General features: G+C 38.7%; 1 pseudogene; it reads left to right on the forward strand.

Moving 5' to 3' along the window:
* The first annotated feature begins 1,050 nt into the window (after positions 1 to 1,050).
* Positions 1,051 to 1,161, forward strand: LOC130679687 (small nucleolar RNA U13; annotated as a pseudogene).
* Positions 1,162 to 8,993: the final 7,832 nt, after the last annotated feature.

Raw genomic sequence — 8,993 nt, forward strand, 5'->3', positions numbered from 1 at the left:
AGTTTCTCATGATTCCAATTCTATGAGCCTTATTTACACAATTTTAAAATGTGATCTTAATTCCTCCGTCTTTATATCTCCCAAGGAAGTTAAAAGGAAAATGAAATAACTAAGGAAATACTTTGTAAAAGAAATGTCACAGAAATTCAGGATATATCTTCATCTTTATATTTTTATACCTTTTAAAACTTATCTCAGAATATATTTGTGTGGTTTCCATAGCTTGTTCATTCCTCTAAGGGTTGCTGGCTGAGCTGAAGGTGAGCAAAGAGTTATGAGGGCCGAGAATGTGGATTCCCAGAGGTCCCGGCTTCAGGCCTGGCCCTGCCACTCACTAGCTGTATAAACTGGGGCAACAGACTTTACGTTTCTATGCCTTCCTGTCTTCCTATAAGGTGATACAAAATTATATATAAATATGTAAGTGTGGATATATATATATATATATATATATATAAGCGTGTGTGTGTGTATGTATGTATAAATAGTGCATATATATAAATATATATGTATATACATTGTCTTTGAAAATTTCATCTGTTTATGCTTATGAGAAAAATTTGTATGGTCTCTAAACATAACATATAACTAATGGCTCACTGAATATTACTTCACAGTGATGAAATTGCTAATTTATCAATGTCCTTTCTTCTCCCAGGACAATTCTCTCCAAAAGAAGGGAATATGGCTCTGTAAAAGGCAAGTAAATATCTTTGAGCAAACTTCCTGAAAACTGGGAGATCTACTAGCCGTCCTGCAGACGACAAGGGGAACCTTGTATACACATTCACACATTCTCACACTCACACACACACACACACACAGAGTCAACAAACTAGTGTCATCAGTGACCACATTTCTCAGTTCTAATGCTATGACTTCTTGCCGAAAGGCAATTACTAATCTCATTTTCCAGTATTAGCAGCCAACAGCCTAGTAGTAACCAGAAACGGGAATCTTATCACCTAAAAGAGATGTGGCAAATCTCATACTTACTCCCTCTTCCCTTAACAATCTGAATTCATTTGATGTGTCTGGATCCCCAGTAGAATCAGTAGATTAGAAATGGGGTTCATAAGCATAGTGATTGGATTTTCACCCTACTGTATGAGACATGCCTCCCTCAAACCTTGTTACAATGTCAGCTCTTTACCCCCGACATGAAAAATATATACATACATAGGGAGAGAACTTCTAAATGCAAGTATACTGCTGCCTAATAACAGATAAAAGGGGAAATGATTGTGAAAAAGAGATAAAGCACCTAACAGTATCCAGCACACCATAATTGCTCGAAAATATTTGTTAACCTGAGTAAGAACTCAAGATTCAAACAACAGAGTGCATATTAGTTCTGAAGGAATCACTGTGACAGCAAAAATCTGTATTCATGAAGTCCTTGCATTTTCAAGAAAAGGTCAAATTATGTTCAATATAATCTGTTTAAGAAGGCATAGAGAAACATATATTCAAAGTGGTACAAAATATGATTTAGAAAGAGTTCCTTCAAAATGATTAACATAAAATTATTGGTGTTTAAAGGTAATTTCCAATTGTCTAGAATACTGGCTTAAGGGGGAGGTAAATGAAGTACTACATATTTTGGTGTCCCTAAATATAGTGTTCTGGAACAACTAGTAGAATTCTTCCTAGAACTCCTAGGACTGCCTTCACCTATACTTTTAACACCAGTGCCCAGCATGGAATCGCCCATGTGGACTCCCCAGGGCCGTCTGCCTTGAGTTGGTAATCTGGAGGAGAATGTACAAGTTTAGATCATCAAACTACAAATACCTTTCCTCTTGTTTTACTCGACCATTCTGTGAGGCACGGGTAGGCTGGTTGTTAACTCAAGAGATTAAAAAGTTGGTTATTCCTAAGATTTTCCCTGGGAATGTCACCCAGAACCTCCTTATGAATATTGTATCCAGCTTCAAGGAGATTTGTAGGAAGGAGGTTTGTAAAGGGCTCCTGATTCTAATTCTAAGATACTTTACTAGAATGGATCCTGGATCCGGGCTCTAAGATCAACTCTAGAGAAAGACTTCAGAGAACTGGTGGGGAAGGGGTTCTCTTTGACTAGTGAGTGCAGGTGGTAATGAATTTGTCCTGGGGCCGGAGGCAGCCCAGAACAGCTGGATAAGGTTTAATGTACGAAGGAAAGAGTGGCGGTTTGCTCGTGCAAATCATAGCAACACAACGAGGGCAAAAAAATTCATCATTTAAAGAAGAAACCAAGACCACTATAGGGAAATTTAGAGAAATGTATTAAGAAATATTAAAAGTATCATGAATGAAAGAAGAGAAATACCATGATCATGGATAGGAAGCCTTAATACCAGAAATATATCAGTTGTCTCCAGTGGAGAAATAGTCAATTCAATTCCAATCAAACTCCCCAAAAGATTTTTCATGCAATTGAATGAAATGATTCTAAAATATACTATATTTGGAGGAGTAAAGGGTCAGAGATAACCTGGAAATTTTAAAGAAAAGCAAGAGGTCGGGAATATGCCATTTCAGATATCAGAACTTACTATGAAGCTACAATAATTATGATAGTGTGCTACTGGAACCAGACCAGGAAAACTGAACAATGAAATGAAACAAAAAAAGAGCTTAGATACAGTGCACATTTAGACCTTTGATATGTAACAATAATTATATGTCATAGGGGAAAGGAAGAATTGTTCAAAAATATGGCAGGGAAAAACGTTATCCAAATAAGACAAAAAATGGTATCAGATCACTAACATTCAGCATATATAAAAAGCAAGCCCAATGTGTTAAAGACTTAAATGTCCACAAAAAGAAAGAAAGGAATCTTTAAAATTCAGCATGAGTTATCTATTCCCACTTAACAAATTACCCGAAAACTTACTAGTTTCAAATAAAAAACATTTATCAGCCCATAGTTTCTGTGAGTCAGGAATCTTTGAGTCACTTAGCTGGGTACTTCTAGCTCAAGGTCTCTTGTGAGGCCACAGATAAGATGTTGGCCAAAGTTACAGCCATTAGAAGGCTTGCCTGGGGCTAGAGGATCTATTTCCACACTGGCTTTTTTGCTGGATTTTCGCAACAGGCCTCAGTTCCTCACCGCATGCACATCCCCACAGGGCTGGCTGGGAATCCTCCCAGGATGACAGCCGGCGTTCCCCCTGAGAGGAAGGAAGAAGCTGCAGTGTCTCCAGTACCTAGCCTAGGAAGTCATGCACCGGCACGTCACTTCCACAGTATTGTATTCTTTAGAAAGGAGCCATTAAGCCCAGTCCACATCCCAATGAAGGGAAATCTCATAATGAGAGGAGTATCAAGGAATTTGTGAACATATTTTTAAAATGCTACAAACTCTCAATGAAGATAGAAGTACCCTTCAGACCTTGGTATAGGGCATGGATTTTTAACACGACATAAAATGGATTGATTCTAATTAAAGGAAAGGTTTATAAACTAGACTTGATTAAAAATTATTAACTTTTGCTCTTCAACACTTAGAGCAAGTGAAAGTTAGAAAGTAGAGGGAAGTTACTCAAAGTACACATGGAAAAGGATTCATATCAAGAACATATAAAGAATTTTTACCATTTAGTAAGAAAACCTCAAACAACCTAGTAGATAAATGGGCAAAAGGAACACAGAAGACCAATAAACCTATGCACAGATATTCAGCATCACTGTTCATCAGGGAAATACAAATCAAGACCATAATGAGAAATTACTTTACACCCATTTGATTAGTGAAACTTTAAAAATCTGATGGTAAGCGTTGGAGAGGGTGTAGACCCATAGAAATATATAGTCTTGCTAGTGGAGTATAAACTGGTGTGACTACTTCACAAGATAATTTCAGGTAATGATAAATACTAAAAGAAAATAAAATTCAGTGATGGAAGACAGTAACTAGCAAGTCAGCATTAGGGAAGGACCATATTTACAAAGCGTTGCTGGGAACGGAGACAAGATTTAGGGGGAGACATTTGAATATCAAGAAGGAACCAGGTGTGCATTAGGTATGACTCACTATTTTGTTCCTGGTTTTCTAACATCTGGCTAACAGTTTCTTGGCTTTCTCTTTTCAGGATTTTTCTATTTCTCTTTTTCATCACCCTATTTTTCATCACACTGCTGGGCTACTTGTTTTTCCACATAAGCTTTATAAATCCAGATCTCCTAATCGACTTACTACCCAAGATACTGAACAGGAGCACCTTGTGGAGGCTAAGAAGCTTCCTCTCCGCATCTCTCACACTTCGGACTGAGGACTTGTTGCCCCACTAATCCCCAAAAAACATCCTTGGAAAAAGAAGGCAAGTGGTACCTGACTGTGTACACTAGGAGATGGTGGAACTTGTAGAGGGAAGATGCTTTCTTCAGTTTTTCCCTTGAGGTTTGCCTACAGATGACCTTTCCTCCCATGTTGCCTTTCCAAGATCGACCTTGCCCAGTAAACAGCTCTGTCAGTAGATTTCAGTGGCTATAGGGTAAGCTAAATAATATGAAATAGTAAACAGAGTAGACCATTTTCAGAATAATGTCACAGATGCTAAAGCAAGTTAGAGTCCATCAATACTTCTATAGTTAATCTTAAAAATGTAAGAGACTGGATCTCTGCAATGCAGATGGCTCACTACTGATAATTAGAACTCTATAGCAGCAAGTGACCTTAACTTAAGCTAACTTACAAATTACAGCAAAATTTAAAAAAAGATATTGCCTTATGGAACTAAAAATCTGAGGTTTCAGGCATGGCTGAATCCAGAAGTTTCACCAGTATCCTCAGGGCTTCATCTCTCTCCCTCCTTTCTCTGAATGGGCATTGCTCCTTTAAGTGGCAATATTCTGCCAATAACCTAAATCCTATGCTACCAGATTAGCAACTTCAGCACAATCAGTCTTTTCCAATAGCTACAGCAGGAAAGACCAAAGAATCTGTATTGGCTGAGGTCAATTGCCTAGCCCTGTCCCATAATCAGCTGATCATGTGTCAGCAAAGTCATCCTTTAATGAAAGGCTTAAAGGCATCTTGGACCACAGATAAATATTTCAAACAGAAGTTTGAAATGGAAAGAAAAAATTAAGCAACTTTCTTAATCTGGTAAATTTCCTAGAATGAGTAAATTCTTTCTTCACCCCAGGCCTCAGAGAAAACAAAATCCTTTTCTCCTGGCAATTACTAGAGTAATGTGCAAATACGCATTGTCTGACCATACAAGTCACTGAGTTTTTACCTGGCACCCTAAATGGAAATGCCCTCCACCATCTCAAAGAACAGCACTGTACACACGGCTTATTCCCACACTGAGTGGCAGTGGCATTCTAGGGTCCAGTAGAATTTGGCAGTTTCTGCCCAGTAGGTGTGGCCTTAATAGGTGTTTCATTAAACCGGACTCCGTTCTTGGCACAAGGGGAGGATAAGGTATGGCCAGCTCCCATTTACCATTGTCCTGCTACATGACAGAGCAAGAAATCCACTCCTCTGCACTCATGAATTTGAGACTTAGAATCATGAAAGAAAAAGTATTTTCACACATTGTGATTTCAGAGTCACTTAAGAAAACTTTAAAAAATTTTTCCTTTCATGCATATTTCATTATTCATCACTATGTTTTCTCTGCTGTAGCTAAGTGAAATAATGTTGAGAAAACAGTTCAAAAGTTGTTAGGAAGGACACAAATCTCTAATAACATCTTGAAGTCCATAATTGCCCTTGTTGTTGGTTAAAGTAAAGGTAAGTGTTGACTATATCATTCGGGGTCACACCCAGAATACAAAATGAGAATTCAGAGTGGAGAGAACCAGCAAAAACATTTGTTCCCAGAATGTAAAGTGAATCAGCAAAAAAACAGTTTCCACTATGTGACTTCATTCCTGTAGATGGAGATTCTGGCAACTTCAGATGGTTGTATTAAAAAGATGATGATGATGGAGGGGGGAGCAGGGAAGGGAGGAAGGAAGGAAAAAAAGAAAGAAAGGAAACGAGGCTGATCCCTTAGCAGTGTAAACTTCCAACGGTGAACTGCTGTTCTCTTCTACATGACTACTTCACTGCAGCCATTGACTGTGCTTCCTTTAATTTTGTAATACTGAGAAGCAGAAGTTTTCTAAAGACAAGCTTCAATGGTTAAAATCACTGTTGTAAAAATTCCTTCTGCTAAGGAGCAAAACTAATGGAAGCTCTTCTGTGTTTGTAGCGAAAATAGGGAAGGAGCATTCACATGCAGTGTGGGATTAGAGCCTAGGAACAGATGTAGGGGAGGTAGGCTGCTGTGGCTGGGCTGTCTTGATTCTCCTGCTGAACATTTACAGTTGAGACTGGCTGCAAGGTGCCAGGAGTTGGCCTCCCAGTATCTTGACCATTGCAAACAAGGAGCAGCTTGCTTTGTCTCTGGAGCAGTGCACGCTTCCCTCATGATTTGACTATGGCTGAATGGCTCCCTCAGAAACAGCAGAGGGCACTGTTTCATGGTAAATGCAGGCTCTCCTCAGAAGCTGTTTCTTTACCATAGCTATATATTGTACCCCTGCAATGTGCTGACCAGATGGGGGCAGGTCTGTGATAACAGCAAAACTGTCCCATTTTTCACAGGGTCATCGGCCAGATCTGGGTTTGAACATCAAGAGCACAGATGATAAAGTCTCCTACCCCAGGTGCTGAGTCACTACCTACAATGATCATCTGCCTAATATCTTCAGAATATGTGTTCTAGGTGGAAGGATTTCCTCACACGGTCTCTGCCCTTATACGTATGCCCACCATGGAGCAGAATTCCACAGTTTGATAAATTCCAAAAAGAGATATCACTTCACAGTGCTATTTACATTAAGTTTTATAAATAAATACATTTAAGATCCATGGAGACAGAAAAAGGATGTACGTTGCTATTTGCCGTACAGAAATGGACAACGACCTAGAAAAATACAACCTTCCAAGACTGACCAAGGAAGAAACACAAAATCTAAACAAACTAATTAACAGCAAAGAAATTGAAGCAGTAGACAAAAAACTACCCAAGAACAAAACCCCGGGCCAGACGGATTTACCTCGGAATTTTATCAGACATACAGAGAAGATATAATTCCCATTCTCCTAAAAGTTTTCCAAAAAATAGAAGAGGAGGAAATACTCCCAAACTCATTCTATGAAGCCAACACCACCCTACTACCAAAACCAGGCAAAGACCCAACCCAAAAAGAAAATTACAGACCAATATCCCTGATGAACGTAGATGCAAACATACTCAACAAGATATTAGCAATCCGAATTCAAAAATGCATCAAAAGGATCATGACCAAGTGGGATTCATCCCAGGGATGCAAGGATGGTACAACATCCGAAAATCCATCAACATCATCCACCACATCAACAAAAAGAAGGACAAAAACCACATGATCATCTCCATAGATGCGGAAAAAGCATTTAACAAAATTTCAACATCCATTCATGATAAAAACTCTCAACAAAATCGGTATAGAGGGCAGGTACCTCAACATAATAAAGGCCATATATGATAAACCCACAGCCAACATCATATTGAACAGTGAAAAGCTGAAAGCATTTCCTCTGAGATCGGGAACAAGACAGGGATGCCCACTCTCCCCACTGTTATTCAACATAGTACTGGAGGGCTTAGCCACGGCAATTAGACAAAACAAAGAAATACAACGAATCAAAATCAGTAAAGAAGAAATTGAACTGTCACTATTTGCAGATGACATGATATCGTACATAAAAAAACCTAAAGACTCCACTCCAAAACTCCTAGAACTGATATCGGAATACAGCAAAGGTGCAGGATACAAAATTAACACACAGAAATCTGTGGCTTTCCTATACACTAACAATGAACTAATAGAAAGAGAAATCAGGAAAACAATTCCATTCACAATAGCAGCAAAAAGAATAAAATACCTAGGAATAAACCTAACCAAGGAAGTGAACGACCTATACCCTGAAAACTACAAGACACTCTTAAGAGAAATTAAAAAGGTCACTAACAAATGGAAACTCATCCCATGCTCCTGGCTAGGAAGAATTAATATCGTCAAAATGGCCATCCTGCCCAAATCAATATACAGATTAGATGCAATCCCTATCAAATTACCAACAGCATTCTTCAACGAACTGGAAAAAATAGTTCAAAAATTCATATGGAACCACCAAAGACCCCGAATAGCCAAAGCAAACCTGAGAAGGAAGAATAAAGTGGCGGGGATCTTGCTCATCAACTTCAAGATCTACTACAAAGCCACAGTAATCAAGACAATTTGGTACTGCCACAACATCAGACCCAGAGACCAATGGAACAGACTAAAGAGCCCTGATATAAACCCAAACATACATGGTAAATTAATATAAGATAAAGGAGCCATGGACACACAATGGGGAAATGACATCTTCTTCAACAGTTGGTGTTGGCAAAACTGGACAGCTATATGCAAGAGAATGAAACTGGATCATTATCTAACCCCATACACAAAAGTAAACTCAAAATGGATCAAAGACCTGAATGTAAGCCATGAAACCATGAAACTCTTAGAAGAAAACATAGGCAAAAATCTCTTGAATATAAGCATGAGCAACTTTTTCCTGAACGCATCTCCTCAGGCAAGGGAAACAAAATAAAAAATGAACAAATAGGACTACATCATACTAAAAACCTTCTGTACAGCAAAGGACACCATCAGCAGAACAAAAAGGCATCCTACAGTATGAGAGAATATATTTGTAAATGACATATCCGACAAGGGGTTAACATCCAAAATGCCTAAAGAACTCACACGCCTCAACACCCAAAATGCAAATAACCCTAATAAAAAATGTGTGGTGGATATGAACAGACACTTCTCCAAAGAAGAAATTCAGGTGGCCAACAGGCACATGAAAAGATGCTCCACATCACTAATCATCAGGGAAAAATGCAAACTAAAACCACAATGAGGTATCACCTCACACCAGTTAGGACGGCTAGCACCGAAAAGACTAAGAACAACAA

Source organism: Manis pentadactyla, chromosome 11 (genome assembly GCF_030020395.1).
Source record: "Manis pentadactyla isolate mManPen7 chromosome 11, mManPen7.hap1, whole genome shotgun sequence".
Lineage (NCBI taxonomy): Eukaryota > Metazoa > Chordata > Mammalia > Pholidota > Manidae > Manis > Manis pentadactyla.